Here is a 23,829-nt window from a genome sequence, read left to right as displayed (position 1 = left end):
CCTGCAATTCTAGTTCGCCGCAAATAGTGGCATACGCCTATTTTTTGGAGGGGTTCTTAAATTGAGTTCCCCTACAATTCTAGTTCTAGTGTAATGATTAGATCTCGTTTTCTAATTATAAGAGGTTTTGTCAAAAACTTAATTTAGAATTTAAGCTTCGTATTTACTGCCTCCCAATTATTACAATTTTTAATGAATTTTAATATATGAATTTATTTTCCGTAAAGCTTCATCCGTCCCTAGTTTTATGGTAACTTGATATTTTTAAACTATTGTTTCAGTTAAAAGTGGTATATTTTTGGTTTAGAGGGTGTTTGGCTAAGCAAACATGCACCCGGTAAAATTAAAAATGCTTATAAGTAAGTGCTTACAAGCTAAAATAAGTCATTAGTGTTATAAAATAAAAGCAATTTAGTAAAACATGAACAAGAAATGTTATGAAATAAAAGCAATTTAGTAAAATATGAACAAGAAATAGAGATAGAGAGAAGGAAGAGATTTTCTTCTTCAATTGTGTGTATTTTTTTTATCTATTACAAGGCCTTTATATATGCATGAAAAGTGAAGAAAAATATGTCATTTAATATGTCATTAAGCATAGAGGATGTCATTCATGGAGGAAGAGTAGACATCCACAATAATTTGATTTTTCTTATAACACCCCCTGGATATCCATAGATAATGTGCCTCGTTAAAATCTTATTAGGAAAAACCCTATGAGAAAAAATCCTAGTGAAGGAAAAAGAGTACACATGTTTAGAAATACGTCTTTTGGTTGCCTCGTTAAAAACCTTGCAAGGAAAACCTAGTGGGACAAAACCTTGTAAGGAAAAAAGAGTACAATGCATATTAACTCCCCATGATGAGAGCATCAATTCACATCCTTGAGCCTTCGCATCCTAATCTTGTATACTAGTTTCTTGAAGGTTGACGTCGGTAGAGATTTGGTGAACAGATCAGCCATATTATCACTTCAACGGATCTATTGCACATTGATATCACCATTCTTTTGATGATCATGTGTGAAAAATAACTTTGGTGAAATTTGCTTTGTTCTATCCCGTTTTATAAATCCTCCCTTCAATTGGGCTATGCATGCTGCATTGTCTTCATACAAAATTGTGGGTAGTTTGTCACACTTCAAACCACATTTGTCTCGAATAAGGTATATTATATACCTCAACCATACACATTCTTGACTTGCTTCATGAATAGCAATTATTTCAGCATGATTAGATGAAGTAGCCACGATTGATTGCTTAATCGATCGTCAAGATATGGTAGTGCCTCCATATGTAAACACATAGCCTGTTTGAGATCGAGCCTTGTGTGGGTCAGATAAATACCCAGCATCGGCATAACCAACAAAGATCGGGATTGCAATCATTGCCATAAAATAATCTCATATTGGTAGTCCCTTTTAGATACCGCAATATGTGTTTGATTCCATTCCAATGTCTCCTTGTAGGAGCAGAGTTATATATTGATAAGACATTAACTGAAAAAGTTATGTCAGACCTTGTAATATTAGAAAGATACATTAGTGCACCAATTGCACTAAGATATAGTACTTCGGGACCAAGAAGCTCTTCATTATTTTCATGAGGTCGGAATGGATGTGCTTTATCCATATAGAATCGCTTTAAAATCTTTTTAGTATATGCTGATTGATGGACAAAAAATCCATCTTTCATATACTCAATTTGTAAACCAAGATAAAATTTTGTCTTCCCAAGATCTTTCATTTCAAATTCTTTCTTTAAATAGTCTATTGTTTTAGGAAGCTCCCTAGGAGTTCCAATGATATTTAAATCATCAACATACACGGTGATTATAATAAATTTAGATCCAGATATTTTTATAAAGACACAAGGACAAATTGAATCATTCTTGTACCCTTCTTTCAACAGGTACTCACTCAGGTGATTATACGACATGCGCCCTAATTGTTTCAATCCGTATAAGGATTTTTGAAACTTTATTTAATAAATTTCTTGAAAACTTTAATATGCTTTAGAGCAATTTAAATCCTTCAATGATTTCTATTATACGCATATCATTTTTCTTGTATTGCCAGATTAAAATGTGAAATGGCGACATCCACCACAGGAGAACATGTCTCTATATAATCAATGCCACGATATTTATAAATCTTCTTGTGACACAAGTCGTCTTTATGTCTATCGACTTGACCTTTTTTTCGCACAAGAACACATTTATACCTCCACTGCTTTATACTTTCAAGTGTTGGGACTATCCATCCAACTTCATATTTTTCAGGTGAAATCAATTTTCATTGCGTATTTTTCATTTGGCAATCATTTATCTGCCCAAATTTCATGACAGATTTGAGCTCAAGATCCTCGTCAATATTAATATATTGAGCACTACATTATATTAACAATATCATCGACGATCATTTTATATCGGTTCTACTATTACTCAATAAAGGCATAACTTATTGAGATCTCTTTATCTTATTATTTGCAGGTACCTGAGCCTCTCCCATGAGGTCTTATGAAGTGTTATGTCGTGGTGCTCTTCTAGAGCACTTGCTTCCTTATTATGACCATCTTGAACATCTGCTCCTCTCCTTCTTCAAGGAGTTTTATCTTTGGAACCGATTAGTCTATTATGCTTCATGCATGCCATAGACTCTATTCATTATGAACTTTATTTTATTTGGAACATTAGCAGCTGAATATGACATTTAGCTTTGGGTCAGCAAATACTCCTGACAATATTTTGCAAATGAATTATCACTTGAACTTCAAGTTCACATTTTCTCGTACGAGGATCTAGATGTACTCATAATAATTCATTACATGCATTACTTTTTCAGCTATCCATTTTCTCCCCCTATTGTTGAGATCACCAACACATATCCTTAGCCTTATTTGGGGATCCATCTTTGTGCATTGTGGTGGAACAATTAAATCATATAGCACATTCATATTTTTAGATGAAAATTATTCGGTTCCTGACCCTGAACCGATTGTGATAGAGAGAACTTATCATAACTTGGCTAGATGCGTACAAGTGTTGTTGTATATTAAATAATACATCACATACCAAATTTTATTTTGGTAGTTTTGTTCTCATAACCAATGGTTTAGATATAATTGGAGGCATACAATATCTGCTAAACCAACTTAGATTTAAACCAATATTATCAAGATAAATCATCATAATTTATATTCTGGAACTGTGCTCTAATAATTTGAGTAATCAATCTTGCAAAAGCCAAACTGCAAGTTGATAACAAATGCACATGTGACCATAGATGTCACGACCCAAAATCCAGCTAGTCGTGATGGCACCTAACCCAACCCGCTAGGTAAGCCAACTTTCAACTATTTAATTCCAATAACAATTATTAAAGAAATTTAAGTAAATAATTATCTTAACCTTATACATTCCCCAAGAACTGGTAGTACAAATCATGAGCTTCTAGGAATAGAATATACAAAGCGAAAATGAAATAATACATAGTCTATTTGAATAATACATAAACAAAGCTTTTATAAATCTACGGCTACCCTGAACAAAAAGCAGCTACAACAGGAACGCAGGTACATCTTCAAGTCCTGCAACCATTGAGCACAGTAACAACAGTAGCCAACATCTGCACGCAATGTGCAGAAGTGTAGTATCAGTACAACCGACCCCATGTACTGAGTAAGTAACAAACCTAGCCGTAGGTTGAAAGTAGTGACGAGCTTCCACCAAGGTTGGTTCCAAAACCAATAGTCCACAACTATCCATTACAACATAAAGCAAATAATGCCACAAGTAACTCACAGATAACATACCCAACCAAATCATGATTTCAAAAATAGTAGTTCTTTCTTTCAAATACATCAGTGAAAAAAAAATCAAATCGTTTGCTGGAGTTGCCAAAAATATGAATAGTTTGAAAACAATAAATTTCTCCCAAAATCTTGTCAATAATAAATAAGATGTTTTATTTTCCTTCCAGATAACCTGTGTAAAAATAAATGCATCACTATGCCCATCTGTCAACAATGTGTGAAAAATCATGAATGATGTGATGCAGTACAGCATGAGGAAATACATCTCTATGCAAGTATGTCATGTGTGCATGCCAATGCAATGCAACTCAATGATAAGATCATAAACAGCCCCTCGGGCAGAACATCACTCATATACAGCCCCTCGGGCAAAACCTCACAGTCACTCGTGCCACTCGGGCATACCTCACAATCACTCTTGCCACTCGAGCATACCTCTCAATCACTCTTGCCACTCGGGCATACCTCACAATCACTCATGCCTCCCAATCACTCATGCCTCCCAGTCACTCAGCACTCAGCACTCGCACTCAGTAGGTACCTGCGCTCACTGGGGGTGTGTACAGACTCCGAAGGGGCTCCTACAGCCCAAGCGCTATAATATGCACGGACAACTTACATGCTGCACGGACAACTCACGTGCTATAATAATAAAGTATGCTGCAGGCGGGCAACCCCAATCCACACTCATCCTCGCAAATCAGGCCCTCGGCCTCACTTAGTCATAAATATGCTGCAGGCGGGCAGCCCCGATCCACACTCATCCTCACAAATCAGGCCCTAAGCCGATATCAAACATGCTGCGGCGTGCAGCCCGATCCCATAAATATGCAACATGCTGCGGCATGCAACCCGATCACATGAATATGCAACATAAATCAGGCCCTCGGCCTCACTCAGTCATAAACCTCTCAAGCCACTCGGGCATCTCAGTAAAACAGGGCATTCGGCCAAAAATATTTATATGCATCAAAATAGAGTCATAAAACGGAGTTATGATATGCAATGAAATGAATATGACTGAGTATGAATTTTTTAATTTAACACAATAATTCACAATAATATGACCTCTGTGGGTACCAATAATACTGGTACATAGCCTCAACATGATTTTTAATATGCTTTTCAGCTCAATTTCTTTAACACATAAAACCGCATGGAAAATGCCAAGATTATTTAACTATAAAATTCCACAGAAATAATTATGTCACAATTTTTATAGTGCACGCCCACACGCCCATCACTTAGCATGTGAGTCACCTCCCAACAATTCACAAAATACATATATTCAGGGTTCATACCCTCAACTCCAAGATTAGAAGAGTTACTTACCTCGAACAAGCCGAATTTAATGTCGAGCAAGCTAAACAATGCTCCAAAAATCCCGTTATGCGTGTATCAACTCCCGAACGGCTCGAATCTACCATAATTAATTTGATTCAGCCCACAAAATTTATAGGAATTAATTCCATATCAAAATACTAATATTTTCACAAAATCCGAAATTACGTCCCAAAAATCACTCGTAGGGCCCACATCTCGGAATCTGATAAAACTCACAAAATCCGAACCCCCATTCAACCACGAGTCCAACCATACCAAAATTACTCAAATCCGACCACAACTCGGCCTCAAATCCTCAATTTAAACTAAGAGAGTTTTCAAACTTTTCTAACTTAACTCACCAATTAAATGATAAAAACAACCATGGATTCGGGTAATTTAACCAATATTGAGTTAAGAACACTTAGCCCGTTGTTTCCTATGAAAATCTCCCAAAAATTGCCTCAATCCGAGCTCCAAATCGTTAAAAATGGAAAATGGGACGAAGTCCCATTTTCTGAACTTAAACTTTCTGTCAAGACCTCTCTTCTTCGCGAACGCGACACGTCCCTCGCGTTCGCGAAGCACAAAATGTGCTTCCCAACATTTGCTCTTCGCGAAGGCGAGACACTGCTCGCAAACGCGATGCTTAACGGAGCCCTTCTTCGCGAACGCGAAGGCAAAACCCAAGCACACTATGTTTCCCTTCGCGAACGCGATACCCCATACGCGAACGCGATGCACAACCCAGCTTCTCTTCGCGAATGCGAGACCTCCTCGCGAATGCGAGACCTCCTCGCGAACGCGAAGAGTAAATCCTGCCTGCCACAAATTCCTCTTCGCGAATGTGAGGGCCCACTCGCGAACGCGAAAGAGAAAATCCGAAAAATGCAGCAACAGATACCAGCAATCTCACCAAGGCCAAAAATGATTCGCTAACCATCCAAAACTCACCCGAGCCCCTCGAGACCTTAGCCAAATATACCAACAAGTCCTAAAATATCATACGGACTTAGTTGAACCCTCAAATCACCTCAAACAACGCTAAAACCATGAATTATATCCCAATTCAAGCCTAATAAACTTTAAAATTTCTAGTTTCTAGAAACGACTCCGGAACCTATCAATTCACGTCCGATTGACCTCAAATTTTGCCCACAAGTCATAAACGACGTAACAGAGCTATTCAAATTTTCAAAATCGGATTCCGACCTTGATATCAAAAAGTCAACTCCCCGGTCAAACTTCCCAAAAATTTAACTTTCGGCATTTCAAGCCTAATCCCACTATGGACCTCCAAATAATTTTTCTGGACACGCTCCTAAGTTCAAAATCACCATACGGAGCTATTGGATTCATCAGAATTAAATTCCGAGGTCGTTTATATATAAGTCGACATCCGATCACTATTTTAACTTAAGCTTTAAACCTTGAAACTAAGTGTTCCAATTCATTCCAAAACCTCACCGGACCCGAACCAATTACCCTGGCAATTCACATAACAACTGTAAAGTACAATTTGATAAGTAAAGGGGGAAGCGGGGTTGTAATACTCAAAACAACCGACCGGGTCGTTACATTTTCCCCCACTTAAACATACGTTCGTCCTCGAACGTGCCAAGAGTTGTTTCCAAGCCATCAAATCACTGTTCCATCTTACCACACACGTACCCGGAGGTGAACCCACGTCACTCTATCCCACATAAGCTTGACTACACAATGCAACTGAAAATCATTAATTTAACCTTAGCCCATAAACCTTGGGGTTTAATTTCCAACCTTTAAAATTTCTTTCAAGACACGAATCTTACATTTACACACTGTATAAGTCCGAATAAGCTGCATCGAGCTATAACTATAACAACAGATATAATCACCCAGCATATTACACAACTCGCATGCTCGTAGCACCATTCCCGATCGCAGTGACTACTCCAAAACCAACCGCATACTACTATTAAACCCACATCGAACCAAACCTCATCCCAAAACCTTCGTACACTATTGATAATAAAAGAAACACGCAGAATCTCGTAACCCTTTATCAAACCAACAAGTCATGGAGGTCTCTTGCCCCAACCGGAACCATAATCACTTTCTGAGCCGACTTTCAATATTATACTCCTGAATATACCGAAATTAAACCTGATAATACCCATTCCAGGTCCAATGACCTTATATTACTAAACATAACTGCTCCACAGACATACCGCACCAATATAACTCGGAGCCACAACTCGTGCCATCCGTGCACTAATATGCAACAATTCAAATGTACCCAGTCATGGAAAATGACTCAAATGAGAGAACTGCCCCGCCAAATTAACAAGTACTTCCACAACGAAACGCTGAAAATTTATCATACACTGTAGAACCATCACCCGATTCTAACACGTGGTTCATATTATATACTCTGAGCCACCCTGCTCCAATTTAATAACGACGGAGAGGCAAATGACAAAAATACCACACAAAACCTGAAAGGACATAACCATTATGCTATCGATCATGCAATACCTAATTACTCATCACACTCAAATTCCGCTATAAAGCTCAAATAGAACCGCACCATCTGTGCACATAACCAATGAATCACAACTCCTCGTAGCATAAAGGAATAACTCACAGATCATCTGAGAACACGAATAAGTTTGACATCAACCAAATGACACATCCCTCAATAATAGCAGTATGGAGCCAACCTTTCCGGCTCGGTGTAGAATACACATCTTAATTGGGCCTACCTATGGACCCCCAAATCAACTCGGGTTACCCATAAATAGATAAAAATTCTTCCAAAAATCCATAATGACTGAATCATAACACATTCTATCATATGGCTAGCTCCGGCCACAACTTCACAGTCCACAACCATGAAACAAACCGCTCCTGAGAACACCCAATCTCCAAATCCATAGAACACGCGAATCACCATATTTGATTCCATCTCCACCGCCCGAATGCCTAATAACTCTCTCATACATGATCATCCCACGAGAAATACTTTAAAAGTTCTTCCATGCCAATTGATAAAATTTGAATATCAACAGTCTATCAACTATGTGAGTACCGCAATACTAATTTATACCTCCGTAAGTAAAAAAGATACAATGCGCCTTATGAAGTCCGCCCCTTTCTCATACAACACCAAGTAGTAATAGTATTTATCTAATTATTTGAAACCGTCCACATTGTCCAACATTCGTTACCTTCTCTTCAAGACTGTACTGCCACCTTGTATATGAAAATTTAGCTTTCGTACAACACGTAACATCTATATTGCCATCATGTGAAAGGCACAAGAATCTTATTATCAACTTTGAGTCACCAATAATTTACATACCATTTTAGTTAGAAACCTTTCTCTTGCTTCTTTCCAGGAGGAAATCACAATACATAACACGTTCTCCACACCGGTAGAAACCATCAAGAATACTTTGGAATCCATTTGCACATAATCAAGCCCTTAAAACTAAATTCCTCTAACTCGACCAAGCCACGCAGGTCGCCAAGTCCAGGTGTATTGCCACAAAGCACCTGTAGAAAACCCCCACATCATAAGCACTCAAAGAACCGATCATATCCATTACCATACTGATCCAACCTACTACCAAGCTGTCCTATTTCTCCAAGTCCCTTCCGAATTTGTCTTCAGATTGATACTTCTTCTTGCTAAAATACCATGATCTTTAACCACAACTTACCCCACAAACATTAGCATAGAACCACAACGCCCTACGGCCCATAAGCAACTGTATTCTTCTTAAGCACCTTCAAAAATACTACAACTATAATACTCACTCTGAGAATACCTTACGTGAATTTGAAATTGTTCTTCTTACCTTCCTTACACAAAAATGTAGAATCCATACACAAGTCCGGAAACATTCTCACTTGCTATATATAATTCTCAAACCCACTGAAATTTTCTTTCTCGGGAGTCACCCACTTTGCTAAAATCTAATTGCACTGCCCAAATGGGCCAAAAGACACGTGCCCCATTAGCACCACAATACTCAAAGAAGTAACTCTACTTTAACACCACATATCAAATTCATACTCCGTGCGTACTACATCATTCACCAATAACAACTCACTCATCCCGCAAATTTTATTTACTCATACGTGAAATATAATCCTTAACCAGAAATTTCCTTATTCGAGTCATCCTCGATCTCAACTTCTACAAGTCATAGCTAACCCACAAGTATGCCTCAGACCAAAATTAAAATTTAACACCTAACCATGAGATTAAATTGTCAATAGCAGACTCCCCCACTTGGCTCAAAGCCATAGATTAAAACATTTCATAACTCACAATACCAATACTCTCTTACTTCCATAATGCCACAGTCAGTCCAACGAAACTTCTTCCCAAGTTCATACAACGCCAACCATAAAAATACCTCAATCATCCGCTAAACTAGTATTCATTCTCTTAACACACAAGTCAACTTTCTCAACCAGATTCAGATTCAAATCTCCACCCATACACCCCGTCGGCAGAAAAGAAACTCTCCACTCACATCATAAGAAATACTCCTACATAGATTACTCCGCAGGGGATAATCCACCTGCTTAGCCTCAATCTGGTATCTTGTTATATCTTTTCGCAGTCACAATTACTATGCAATCACTTAGTCAATCTGCGTCCAAACTCATTACCCAAACACGAGAATTTAATTTACCCTAAAATTTAACAATATAAAAGATCCTTCAAAACATTCATACCCGAGACTGTGCGTCACATTAAAACGAAAATCAAGCATCCCATGGACATTTCTTTACATTTCAAGGAAACACTTCTCGTCATATTCAAATCGTCTTAATACATCCCGCATTTACATCATACTCATCACAAAGCCATTCCGCTGCTCATCGAGCCACAACTTCCACTCGTAGGGTCATTACCAGACATATGAGTCCAAATGTACAGATTACAACTGAAGCTACCGCGCCTAAGCTGCGGTCTAAACCTGGCCTCAAGTCTTCCAGACTGGCCCATCACCAAAACACAGAATACTCACCTCGAACCTCGTTCATAGAATCACAATCCGGTGATGCACAGCTGATACTGAGCGCTCATGTGCGCATACGAATACGTGGAAGGAATTCAAAGAGTTTATATCTCAAGCTGAATCAATCTCGCACGATAAGGAACGAAAAATGGGAAGTATTTATCCTAAATGCCCTGTAGCCTCTCGAAGATAAGTATGGACGTCATCATACCGATTCGCAAGACTCTACTAGACACTTGCTCATGATTTGTAGAACCTATGAACCTAGAGCTTTGATACCACCTTGTAACGACCCAAAATCCAACTAGTCGTGATGGTACCTAACCCAACCCACTAGGTAAGCCAACTTTCAACTATCCAATTCCAATAATAATTATTAAAGAAATTTAAGTAAATAATTATCTTAACCTTATACATTCCCCAAGAACTGGTAGTACAAATCATTAGCTTCTAAGAATAGAATATACAAAGCGAAAATGAAATAATACATAGTCTGTTTGAATAATACATAAACAGAGCTTTTATAAATCTAAGGCTACCATGAACAAAAGGCAGCTACAACAGGAATGCAGGTACATCTTCAAGTCCCGCAACCATTGAGCACAACAACAACAACAGCCAACATTTGCACGCAATGTGCAGAAGTGTAGTATCAGTACAACCGACCCCATGTACTGAGTAAGTAACAAACCTAGCCGTAGGTTAAAAGCAGTGACGAGCTTCCACCAAGGTCGGTTCCAAAACCAATAGTCCACAACAATCCATTACAACATAAAGCAAATAATGCCAGAAGTAACTCACGGATAACATACCCAACCAAATCATGATTTCAAAAATAGTAGTTCTTTCTTTCAAATACATCAGTGAAAAAAAACCAAATCGTTTGCTGGAGTTGCCAAAAATATGAATAGTTTGAAAATAATAAATTTCTCCCAAAATCTTGTCAATAATAAATAAGATGTTTCATTTTCCTTCCGGATAACCCGTGTAAAAACAAATGCATCACTATGCCCATCTGTCAACAATGTGTGAAAAATCATGAATGATGTGATGCAGTACAACACGAGAAAATACATCTCTATGCATGTATGTCATGTGTGCATGCCAATGCAATGCAACTCAATGATAAGATCATAAACAGCCCCCCGGGATGAAATCATAAATAGCCCCTCGGGCAAATCATCACTCATAAACAGCCCCTCGGGCAAACCTCACAGTCACTTGTGCCACTCGGGCATACCTCACAATCACTCTTGCCACTCAGGCATACCTCACAATCACTCATGCCTCCTAGTCACTCAGCACTCGGCACTCGCACTTAGTAGGTACCTGCACTCACTAGGGGTGTGTACAGACTTCGGAGGGGCTCCTACAGCCCAAGCGCTATAATATGCACGGACAACTTACATGCTGCACGGACAACTCACGTGCTATAATAATAAAGTATGCTGCAGGCGGGCAACCCCGATCCACACTCATCCTCACAAATCAGGCCCTCGGCCTCACTCAGTCATAAATATACTGCAGGCGGGCATCCCCGATCCACACTCATCCTCACAAATCAGGCCCTCAGCCGATATCAAACATGCTGCAGCATGCAGCCCGATCCTATAAATATGCAATATGCTGCGGCGTGCAACCCGATCCCATGAATATGTAACATAAATCAGGCCCTCGGCCTCACTCAGTCATAAACCTCTCAAGCCACTCAGGCATCTCAGTAAAACAAGCATTCGGCCCAAAACATTTATATGCATCAAAATAGAGTCATAAAACTGAGTTATGATATGCAATGAAATGAATATGACTAAGTATGAATTTTTCAATTTAACAAAATAATTCACAACAATATGACCTCTGTGGGTCCTAATAATACTGGCACATAGCCTCAACATGATTTTTAATATGCTTTTCAGCTCAATTTCTTTAACACATAAAACCGCATGAAAAATGTCAAGATTATTTAACTATAAAATTCTATAGAAATAATTATGTCACAATTTCTGTAGTGCACGCCCACACGCCCGTCACCTAGCATGTGCGTCACCTCCCATCAATTCACAAAATACATATATTCAGGGTTCATACCCTCAACTCCAAGATTAAAAGAGTTACTTACCTCGAACAAGTCGAATTCAATGTCGAGCAAGCTAAACAATGCTCCAGAAATCCCATTATGCATGTATCAACTCCCGAACGACTCGAATCTACCACAATTAATTTGATTCAACCCACAAAATTTATAGGAATTAATTCCATATCAAAATATTAATATTTTCACAAAATCCGAACCCCCATTCAACCACGAGTCCAACCATACCAAAATTACTCAAATCCGACCACAACTCGGCCTTCAAATCCTCAATTTAAACTAAGAGAGTTTTCAAACTTTTTCAACTTAATTCATCAATTAAATGATAAAAACAACCATGGATTCAGGTAATTTAACCAATATTGAGTTAAGAACACTTAGCCCGTTGTTTCCTATGAAAATCTCCCAAAAATTGCCTCAATCCGAGCTCCAAATCGTTAAAAATGGAAAATGGGACGAAGTCCCATTTTCTGAACTTAAACTTTCTGTCCAGACCTCTCTTCTTCGCGAACGCGACAGGTCCCTCGCGTTCGCGAAGCACAAAATGTGCTTCCCAACATTTGCTCTTCGCGAACGCGAGACACTGCTCGCGAACGCGAGACACTACTCGCGAACGCGATGCGTAATGAAGCCCTTCTTCGCGAACACGAAGGCAAAACCCAAGCCCACTATGTTTCCCTTTGCGAACGCGATACCCCATACGCGAACGCGATGCACAACCCAGCTTCTCTTCGCGAATGCGAGACCTCCTCGCGAACGTGAAGAGTAAATCCTACATGCCACAAATTCCTCGTCGCGAACGCAAAAGAGAAAATCCGAAAAATGCAGCAATAGATATCAGCAATCTCACCAAGGCCAAAAATAATCCGTTAACCATCCAAAACTCACCCGAGCCTCTCGGGACCTCAACAAATATACCAACAAGTCCTAAAATATCATACGGACTTAGTTGAACCCTCAAATCACCTCAAACAATGCTAAAACCATGAATTACATCCCAATTTTTAGCCTAATGAACTTTGAAATTTCTAGTTTCTACAAACGACTCCGGAACCTATCAATTCACGTCCGATTGACCTCAAATTTTGCACACAAGTCATAAACGACGTAATGGAGCAATTCAAATTTTCAGAATCGGATTCCGACCTTAATATCAAAAAAGTCAACTCCCCGGTCAAACTTTCCAAAAATTTAACTTTCGGCATTTCAAGCCTAATCCCACTACGGACCTCCAAATAATTTTTCGGACATGCTCCTAAGTCCAAAATCACCATACAGAGCTATTAGAACTATCAGAATTAAATTTCGAGGTCGTTTATACATAAGTCGACATCCGGTCACTATTTTAACTTAAGCTTTAAACCTTGGAACTAAGTGTTCCAATTCATTCCAAAACCTCACCGGACCCGAACCAATTACCCCGGCAATTCACACAACAACTGTAAAGTACAATTTGAGCAGTAAAGGGGGAAGCGAGGTTGTAAAAACCAAACTACAAGTTGATAACAAATGCACATGTGACCATAGAATAGATGCATCTATTAAAATAATATAATAGTAAACGGTCCACATGGAAGGTGACTGGGCCCATATATTTATCACCATTTATTCGTTCCAGAAATCAAGGGATTCATTCCAACCTTAACTAGTATATCATGAGAATAAGCAGCACAAGAGAATTCTTGAAGAATCTTATATTTCTTCAATATATGCCAATGTAATTCTCAATTAATTTTTCGCATCATAATTGAACCGAGATGGTCAACCGGTCATGCCAACTAATATTTATTTAAGTAAACCTCTAGTTTACTTGTGGTTTGTGATTGCATCATCATACTTATACTTGTGTAGTACAAATAGAAGAAAAGTCAGGTAACCTTTCATATTTACCCGGTATGATTATAGTAATATAAAGATATTCAATCTTCTTTTCATTTATAGTCTCAATATGCCAACCACTTTGGCTAATATATTTGTAAATCAAAATATTTCTTTTGAGACTTACTATAATATTAATGTCATGAACAATTTCATTCATCCGGGTAGTAATAAATTAGTTCTTTCAGAGCTCTTAACTGCTTTTGTACTACAAGATCTTTTGTCACACCATCCATATAATGAATGTCTCCATCACAAAGAGAATCATATCATAATAATTGTCATGTTCAAAAATCATCATAAGCAAAATAATTTCTTGCTTTAATTTTACTTTTAATAACTTTCATAAGGCATGACAAAATATTTTTGGCGTATCACATGTATGCGACCAATGATATATTCATGTAATTACATAGTAATGTTCATTATCTTTCTTTGTCTCAAACCTCCCTTAGATGTGAGTTGTAGTATTTATCCAACCATGCACAAGTACATTATTATGCATAATCTTTATCACATATATATTTTCACATTTCACTTTCAGGAATGAGTATGCATTCTCAATGTTTATCACAAGTCATATTCTCTTCAAAGAATGGAGTATAATCATACAATATGCTTTATTTTTTTTTATACCCATTTGATGGTAAATATTGTCTTGTTCTCCCTTTTAATAATTACCATAGTGATAACTCTTATTATTTTGGCCTTTCGCACGCCCACATTCATTGGCCAACCACTTGTCTTTATTTAGACTTATCATGCATTGCTATCACATTCACTTCAAGAATAGAGTAAATCAAGTGGGACAAGCTTCATGTTTTTTCATGAAAAATACATTATTTTTCTTTAGTTAATATTATTATCAATATGGTGCATTAGGACTCAAATCCAATGCCTTACTCATATAAAGGCATGCTAGGCCATAATGCGTTGGAACTTGAATCCAACGTCATTTCATCAACATAGTGTGTTGGGACTTGAACCCACCATCTTACCCTCAATCTCTGGCATAATATGCCAAAATTCACTAGGACTCGCACTCGAGCTTTTAAAATATTATTACTTCATAATTATAGGCATAAGTAAATTAACTTTCAAGAAGACATATATAACTATTTCAATCTTGAAACAGTTCCTCTGCAACAAAAATGCTAGTTAGGATATATACTAATTTTTATTTATTTATTTATTTTAAAATGAAACAATCACTTTTATATTTTAATAAATTAATCAGGGGAAATGTGCAGATAACCTATAGCCACTTATATTTCAAAGACTATAAGAACTTCACCCAAAAAATCTAATACGGAGGAATGAGCCTTATGTTTTCAGCAAAAATATTTAAGGCTTAATGCACAACCGTGACTATTATAAATTATAACTATAATGAGTTTATATTGATTGTATATTCGAATGCCAAATTTGTAAGGTACTGTAAAATCGCCTACATATTTGATAATTTTTCTTTCAATGAAATACATCATGTGATGATAAAAATATTATTACTAAATTATCTAACATAGTATGTAAACGGTCAGAACATATATATACGTTGGAATATTATCTTTGTCCTATAAGAGATGTAGCAAATAAATACATACCTTTTCAGTTCTTTATTTTACTGGATACAATTGACTAAACACTGCACATAAAATTAATGCAAAGATATGAAAGTATGAATGGGTTTAGATGGATGTAAAACTTATCTTTGTATTATCATCCAAGACATTTTTTATTGTACTTGATCTCATTGTCTGCTTATAATTTATATAGTCTTGACGTAAAAGATCATGAAATGAGCAATTCGTGCTGATAACATGTTATAAAATAAAAGCAATTTAGTAAAACATGAACAAAAAATGTTATGAAATAAAAACAATTTAGTAAAACATGAACAAGAAATGGAGATAGAGTGAAGGAAGAGATTTTTTTCTTCAATTGTGTGTATTTTCTTATCTATTTCAAGACCTTTATATAGACATGAAAAGTGAAGAAAAAATATGTCATTGAATATGTTATTAAACATAGAAATATGTCATTGAATATGTCATTAAACATTTGAGAAGATCCATGAACAAGAAATGGAGATAGAGAGAAGGAAGAGATTTTTTTCTTCAATTGTGTGTATTTTCTTATCTATTTCAAGACCTTTATATAGACATGAAAAGTGAAGAAAAAATATGTCATTGAATATGTTATTAAACATAGAAATATGTCATTGAATATGTCATTAAACATTTGAGAAGATCATGGAGGAAGAGTAGACATCCACCATAATTTGATTTTTCTTATAACAATTAGTTGATTATCCCCAACATATTATTTTTCAATTTATAAGCACTTTAGATTTGACTAAAATACTTACTATTCTATTTCTATACTTATTTTTTAATTTCCAAAATACTCTTTATAGAAATAAAACCCTAACACTCTACCTACCTTTCATTCTTTTACCTTTTTCACGACTTTTCTCGAAAACCAACAACTCTGCCGCCAACCTCAAGAAACAATCAAAAGTTCTGAAGCTCTTCCATGCGTCAAAAGCATGTGAAAGCTTTCTAGTTTAGAAACTCTTAATTCGTTCATCTTCTTTATTTTAAAAAAAATTGTTTGCCCTGTGTTATTGAAACGAACGTGGTAGATGTATAAGTTTTTAGCAAAGAACTGATATGCTTGATGCATAAGTTTTTAGCAAAGTGCCAAATATATTAATTATTATATTATAGCTTATGAGTGTATTTTGGCTTATCATAAATTAATTTAAGTTCATAAAAAATAATCTTATCTGATTAAATTTGTATTAAATAAAAAGAGAAATAAATTATTTTGTACTTGAATCAATTTGGTATCCAAAATCTTGTAAAAGTCATATTTTTATTAATATAAATAACTTTAAGGGCATTTAAGTCACTGTAGCAGAAAAACATGCTTATTATTAATTTTAACACTTTTATCCAAACCCGTAACTATTTATTATTTAAATCAGTTTCACCACTTAAAAGTATTTTTCAGCACTTAGCCAAACGGACTCTTATTCCGTTTTATATTGTCTTTGTGAGGATTTCATGTTTTTTTACCAAATCAGTGAAACAATTTATTTATGTTTTACATGTAGGATGAGATTCCACTTAGAACAAACTTGTTTCTCCAAGAGTTTGCGTATAAGTGTACGTTTTGGCTGACTGTTGGACATAATGAATGAAACATAACTTAACACTCATGCAAGATATCCCATATCGGCTGACACATAGGAAAATCAAAAGCTGCAGGGATATAAAATATAGGGCAGAGCTTCCAGATAACATACTTACCTGGACGGGGTCAATGGGTGATCAATAAGATCCATGGCCTAGGTTGGTGACCTCCATTGCACTTTGGAGGGATGCTTGCCTAAGGTCGATCCAAGTGGTTGAGCCTACGTCATAATTTGTGACAGTGGGGTCTGCGTTCGCGCGGCCCCTATCCAATTCCTAAACAAAACTTTTGGGTAGCTTATGCACTTCCTGTTTTGGAATGGTTTCTTTTTATTATACTTCATAGTCAGTTATCTGATTCCGTGTATGTGCTTTTATACTTCCATCTTAATGTGGAATCTTGTAACTCAAACCAATTCAGATTTTTACAAAATCTTATTTTGGTAACAACACGAGAAAGATGACTTATATGTTCATATCTGAAAATGCTTTGAAGCAATGCTGAAACAAATATTTTGGGGGGGGAGGGGGGCTCAACAAAGAACATGAAAAGATAAAGTAGAATATTTCAAAATATCTGAGGGAGGCAAAAGACAGTTATATAGAGACAGCATTGAAATTTTAGTCTTTAGATGATTTTAAATTTGTTAAAAACTAGAATGGGAGCAGCCACCAGCCCCCTGCTGTAGCACTGCCCTTGTTGTCATGCTTCTTAATACATATACTTTTCCATATACAAAAAATCTATTGATGAAAAAAGTCTCAAAATCTTGCGCCCTCTCATATGCAAATATTTGTTGTAATTACAATCTGAAAGGTTTATCTTCCTTTTTTTAAAGTTAAACATCAACTTATTAACAACTTCAAAGAACCTGATTAATCTCAATCAACTTCCATACCTTCCTTTTCTCATTTCCCAGTTACATGTTCTCCTTGCTGTAAAGTTGGAGAAAAGAAAGGAAAGCAAGGGGAAAACGAAGCGAAAAGTGAAAGACCTGGCCAATTTCTTCTTCTTTTTTTAATTAAGTAGGAAATTTCAATTTTCTACCAGTCAAAGACAAAGACTAATCGAAGTTATTGCTTTAATTAAGGAGTTGTAATGAATTTTTATTACATGTGCGTAAAAGGATGTATAAAACTGAGGTATGTGTCTATAGTACCACATCGAAAGAGAAGGTAACTGCAGGGTGTTTACACTATTATAAAATTCCACGCGAGTCCCTCCGAATTCTCACGCAGCCACGCGGTGAGCACAAAGCGAACTATTCTTTCGCCTTTTACTAAAGAATACCGTGTCCGCGCCGCAAATAGTGGCATACGCCTATTTTTGTAGGATTTCTCTATATTGAGTTACCCCAACAATTCAAGTATAAATTTTAAAACTCGTTATCATCTTAGACTAAATAAATATGAGATGTCTTGGCATTGTTTTATTGTTAAAGTATTGTTTCAGTAAAAAGTGGTACACTATCGTTTAATTTGGATTTGCTAGTTTGGTTTTACACATATTTTTGTGAGTGGAAATACTTATAGGTAAAGCAAAGTAGTAAATTGTAACAAACTTAGTCTCCTCATCCTTTTTTACCTTTGTCAGTGAGGGTAAGCGGGCATACTTGCTTTCCCTTCTTCCAGGATCAAATGCGAAAATGAGACCTCCCTTTCGGTCCCCCCACAAAGGGGGAGGGAGTCGACTGAACATCTCAGCCATTGGCGGGAATTTCGCCCACATCCGATCCCCAATTCTTGTTCACCCCGGATGATCGTGTTGGGTGAATTGTTTCATCGTGGAATTTCGAATTTAAAACTTCATCACAGTACTTACTTATGGGCTAACAGGTCACACTTTGGCCAAGTATCCTACAAAGAGACTCCCGAGAGCCAGAAGTATTAAAGGAATGGCCATAGGAATGGGCGCATCATGACATCGTAAGATGTCTCGCCCGAATGAATTAGTTGGTACTAGAAATGTTAGAAAAAGTGAACGAAAGGAGTAATAAGAAGTGAAAAGGACAGAGACACTTCCCAACCAGGAGATCAACAAGGCCCTGGCCTAGGCTAGTGACCTCCATTGCACTTTGGAGGGGTGCTAGCCTAAGGTTGGCCCAAGTGATCGAGCCTATATCATAATTTGTGGCAGCGTGGGCCTGCGTTCGCGCGGCCCCTGCCCAATGCTTAAACAAAACGTATGGATAGCTTATACAAATCCTGTTTTGGTATGGTTTCTTTTTATTATGTCGCATTAGTCAGTTATCTAAATCCGTCTGCTTTTATACTCTTACTACTTAATGTGGAATCTTATGACACATTTAATATTCAGAAAGAATCCAATAAACTGTTCAATTGGCGGAAGCTCGTCCTGAAACCATATAGGTTAAATTTTACTTGACCCATAGTTGTGATATTAGAACTCGAGACAGGTAATTTATATATTCGTCTCTTTAAAGATATAAGATTACTCAGGAAATCTTTTGAAGCAATGCTGAAATAAAGATTTTGGGAAGTTGGTGGTGGGGAGGGGAGGACTCAACAAAGCACATGAACATATAAAGTAGTTAGAATATTTTCAAAGATTTGAGGGAGGCAAAGGAGATCTATATAGAGACAAAATTGAAAGAACCAGATTTTCCCTTTTTCATGTTCCAGGTAGATGTTCTGCTTGCTGAAAATTTGAGGAAAAGAAGGGAAAGCAAGGAGAAAACGAAGCAAAAATCAATGACTTGGCCTCCTCATTTTTTTTCATATTAAGAAGTTCAATTCGATTTTCTACCGGTCAAAGACAAATCAAAGTAATTGCTTGATTTGCTTCACTTAAGGAGTTATAATAAGTTTCGATTAAAGTACATGTTTATGTCATGTTGATAAACATCTGAAGATTGAAATAAGCAACCTTAATTAACAACGCTACGGTACATATGACATCGATTTTAGAATGAATTAACTTATAAAATGTGGATTAATAAAATGTGTTTTAATGTTTGCTTATTGCCTTGGAGAGCTGACAAAAAGAATCAAAGGTATGCAATTGAGGTCTGTGTCCATACCACACCGAAAGAGAAGGCAATTGCCAAATGCCAAGTGCCAAGTGCTTAGACTAATATAAAATTCCACACGAGTCGCTTAGAGTTCTCACTCAGCCACGCGGTGAGCACAAAACGAACTATTCGAACTAAAGAATACTGTGTGCACGCCGCAAATAATGGCATACACCTATTTTTGGAGGTGTTCTCTTTATTGAGTTCCCCCAACAATTCAAGTATAATTTTTAAAACTCGTTTTCTATTTATACTACGCAAATAAATACGAGGCTTTGTGGTAATTTTTTGTTGTTAATCTTATAGATTGGCCGTTCAGGCATTTACTCAGGGTCTCAACCCCCGAAGCTTCTTGGTTTTGCAGCAGCTGAAACAAAACTTGATAGAATACCCGGCGGTAACTTGGGCCGACGTTCACAATAAGTACCAGTCAAAAATCAGAGTCGAGGATGACCAACTCGGAGCCCCTTCCGGGTCCGTTTATCCCATCAGAACCGATGACATGCCTAAGAGAATAGTCAATCATGAATCAAGGCCGGTCTGAGATCGGTATCAACCATACAGTGTAGATCGAAGGGGAAATAGGTCCGGGCGCAACTCTATAAGAAACGAAAAGAGAAGCGATCGAGGGCCCAATAACCGAGGCCTGATAAGCAAAAGTGGATTCGACAGGCCGATCGGGGGGAGGGAAGCTCCAAGATTGTTAGAGTATAACTTCAACGTTGACGCAACTAGCATCGTATCAGCCATTGGACGCATCAAGGAGACCAAGTGGCCTCGATCATTGCAATCTGACCCTACCCAGAGAGACCCTACTCATGGCCACAGGACCGAGGACTGCCGACAACTGAGGGAAGAAGTTGCACGGTTGTTTAATAACGGGCATCTCTGGGAATTCCTGAATGATCGAGTCAAAAACCACTTCAGGAACAGGGATTCCAACAAACAGGCAGACCAAGAAGAACCTCAACATGTCATCAACATGATCATTAGAGGGGTCGATGTCCCTCAAGGTCCCGTGATAAAGCGCACAAAAGTATCCATCACGAGGGAAAAGCGCACCCGAGATTATATCCTGGAGGGGGCCATTTCGTTCAGCGACGAGGATGTCGAGGGCATCGTTCAACCTCATAATGATGCACTGGTAATGTCCATACTTATAAACAAATCCCGAGTTAAGCGTGTGTTGAGTGATCCAGGAAGCTCGACCAACATCATCAGATCGAGGGTCGTAGAACAGTTGGGGCTAGAAGATCAAACAGTGCCGGCGGTCCGGGTGTTGAATGGATTTAACATGGAATGCGAAACTACCAAAGGAGAAATAACTTTGCTAGTAAATACCGCCGGGACGATTCAGGATACCAAATTCTACATGATCGAAGGGGACATGAGGTATAACGCCTTATTCAGAAGGCCTTGGGTTCAGAACATGGGGGCAGTACCCTCGACATTACACAAGGGACTAAAGTTCTCCACCCCAGGAGGAATCAAGACGGTTTACGGAGAGCAACCGGCCATAAAAGAAATGTTCTCAGTCAACAAGGTGATCTCGGTGCCCATACTCTCGACATCAAAGAACACGAAGCCGACTAGGAAGGAATAAACTAAATAGCAATCACCGATACCGGCCCCGACCAAATCGGAAGAGCGTGGAGCAGGTGAGGATGATGATTACGGAGTCCCTAGGTCGTTCATCGCCCCTGATAATTTTGATGCCACCAAATCAACGGTCGAGAAGCTGGAGCAAGTCATATGGATTGAACACTTGCCCGATCGGAAGGTATACCTGGGCACGAGGTTAACTCCCGAGCTCAGGAAAAAACTCATTAAATTCCTTATAGCTAACATAGAATGTTTCGCTTGGTCCCATCTTGATATGACAGGGATTCCGCCGCAGGTGACCACTCATAAGCTAAGTTTGGACCCGAAGTTCCATACGGTTAAGCAAAAAAGGAGACCACAATTCGAGGTCAAGCATACCTTCATCAAGGACAAGGTATCTAAACTCCTTAAAATAGGATCCATTCGGGAAGTTAAGTACCCGGACTGGCTAGCCAACATAGTGGTAGTACCTAAAAAGGGAAATAAGCTATGAATGTGTGTAGATTATAAAGACTTGAACAAGGCATACCCTAAGGATTATTTTCCTTTGCCTAACATCGATCGGATGATCGGCGCGACGGCCGGGCAAGATCTAGTCAGCTTTCTCGATGCTTATTCCTGGTACAACCAAATTTGGATGGACCCGGGCGATCAAGAAAAGACTTTATTTGGCACTAAATTCGGCACCTACTGTTATAATGTAATGCCTTTCGGATTAAAGAACGCCGGTGCCACCTATCAATGCATAGTAAACTGGATCTTCGAAGAACATATAGGAAATTCAGTGAAAGTTTATATTGACGACATGTTAGTTAAGTCCCTGCAAGCAGTGGACCATTTGAAACATTTACAGGAAACCTTTGACATATTGAAAAAATACAATATGAAGCTGAATCTGGAGAAGTGCGCATTCGGGGTTGGATTGGGAAATTTGCTCGGATTCAATGTATCCAATCGGAGGATCGATATTAATCCTGACAAGATCAAGGCCATAAAAGACATCACCGTGGTGGACAACCTCAAGGCCGTTCAGAGGCTGACCGGGCGTATAGCTGCCCTGGACCGGTTCATAACAAGATCTTCGGACAAAAGCCATCGGTTCTTCTCACTGCTGAAAAACAAGAATAATTTTTCCTGGACCCCAGAATGCCAACAAGCTTTGGAAGAACTCAAATGATACCTTTCGAGTCCGCCACTCCTCCACACTCCAAAAGCGGATGAGCAACGGTACCTCTACTTAGAGGTGTCCGAGGTGGTAGTAAGTGGAGTTTTGGTCCGGGAAGAGGAAGATACGCAATTTCCTATTTACTATATTCGTAGAACTCTAGGCGAGGCCGAAACAAGGTATCCTTACCTGGAAAAATTGGCGCTCGCTTTGCTAAGCGCCTCCAAAAAACTAAAATCGTACTTTCAATGTCACCCCATATGTGTCGTAACCTCTTACCCACTGAGGAACATCATGCACAAGCCCGAGCTCTCGGTCCGATTGGCCAAATGAGCCATCAAAATCAGCGGGGTATGATATCGAGTATCTACCCCGAACTACCATAAAATCTCAATTTGTGGCCGACTTTACGCCGGCCTTAGTGCCCGAAGTTAAAAGAGAATTATTGTTAGCCTCGGGGGCTACCTCGGGAATTTGGACCCTTTTTACGAACGGTGCCTTCAACGCAAAGGGATCCGAGCTCGGTATCGTGCTGAGGCCTCCTACAGGGAATGTAGTTAGGCAATCTATTAGAACTGTGAAATTCATTAACAATGAGGCCGAGTATGAGGCCATGATTGCAGGTCTCGAATTGGCTAAAAGCCTTGGGGTCGAGGTGGTCGAAGCTAAGTGTGATTCCCTCCTTGTGGTAAATCAAGTCAATAGGACGT

General features: G+C 38.2%; 2 non-coding genes and 2 pseudogenes across 2 annotated transcripts; all 4 read left to right on the top strand.

Annotated features, from left to right (window-relative positions):
• The first annotated feature begins 17,429 nt into the window (after window positions 1-17,429).
• On the top strand, window positions 17,430-17,589 carry LOC142177819 (U1 spliceosomal RNA). Its single transcript, XR_012706369.1, has one exon. It is a non-coding gene; the product is annotated as a U1 spliceosomal RNA (small nuclear RNA).
• Window positions 17,590-18,557: 968 nt separating this feature from the next.
• Window positions 18,558-18,674, top strand: LOC142177692 (U5 spliceosomal RNA). Its single transcript, XR_012706260.1, has one exon. It is a non-coding gene; the product is annotated as a U5 spliceosomal RNA (small nuclear RNA).
• Window positions 18,675-19,335: 661 nt separating this feature from the next.
• Window positions 19,336-19,485, top strand: LOC142177914 (U1 spliceosomal RNA; annotated as a pseudogene).
• Window positions 19,486-20,452: 967 nt separating this feature from the next.
• LOC142177712 (U5 spliceosomal RNA) lies at window positions 20,453-20,560 on the top strand (annotated as a pseudogene).
• The last annotated feature ends 3,269 nt before the right edge of the window (window positions 20,561-23,829 follow it).

The sequence above is a fragment of the Nicotiana tabacum genome, chromosome 23 (genome assembly GCF_000715075.1).
Source record: "Nicotiana tabacum cultivar K326 chromosome 23, ASM71507v2, whole genome shotgun sequence".
In the NCBI taxonomy this organism is placed as follows: Eukaryota; Viridiplantae; Streptophyta; class Magnoliopsida; order Solanales; family Solanaceae; genus Nicotiana; species Nicotiana tabacum.
The sequence above is the reverse complement of the archived record's forward strand: the minus strand, read 5'-3'. Positions and strand labels throughout refer to the sequence as shown.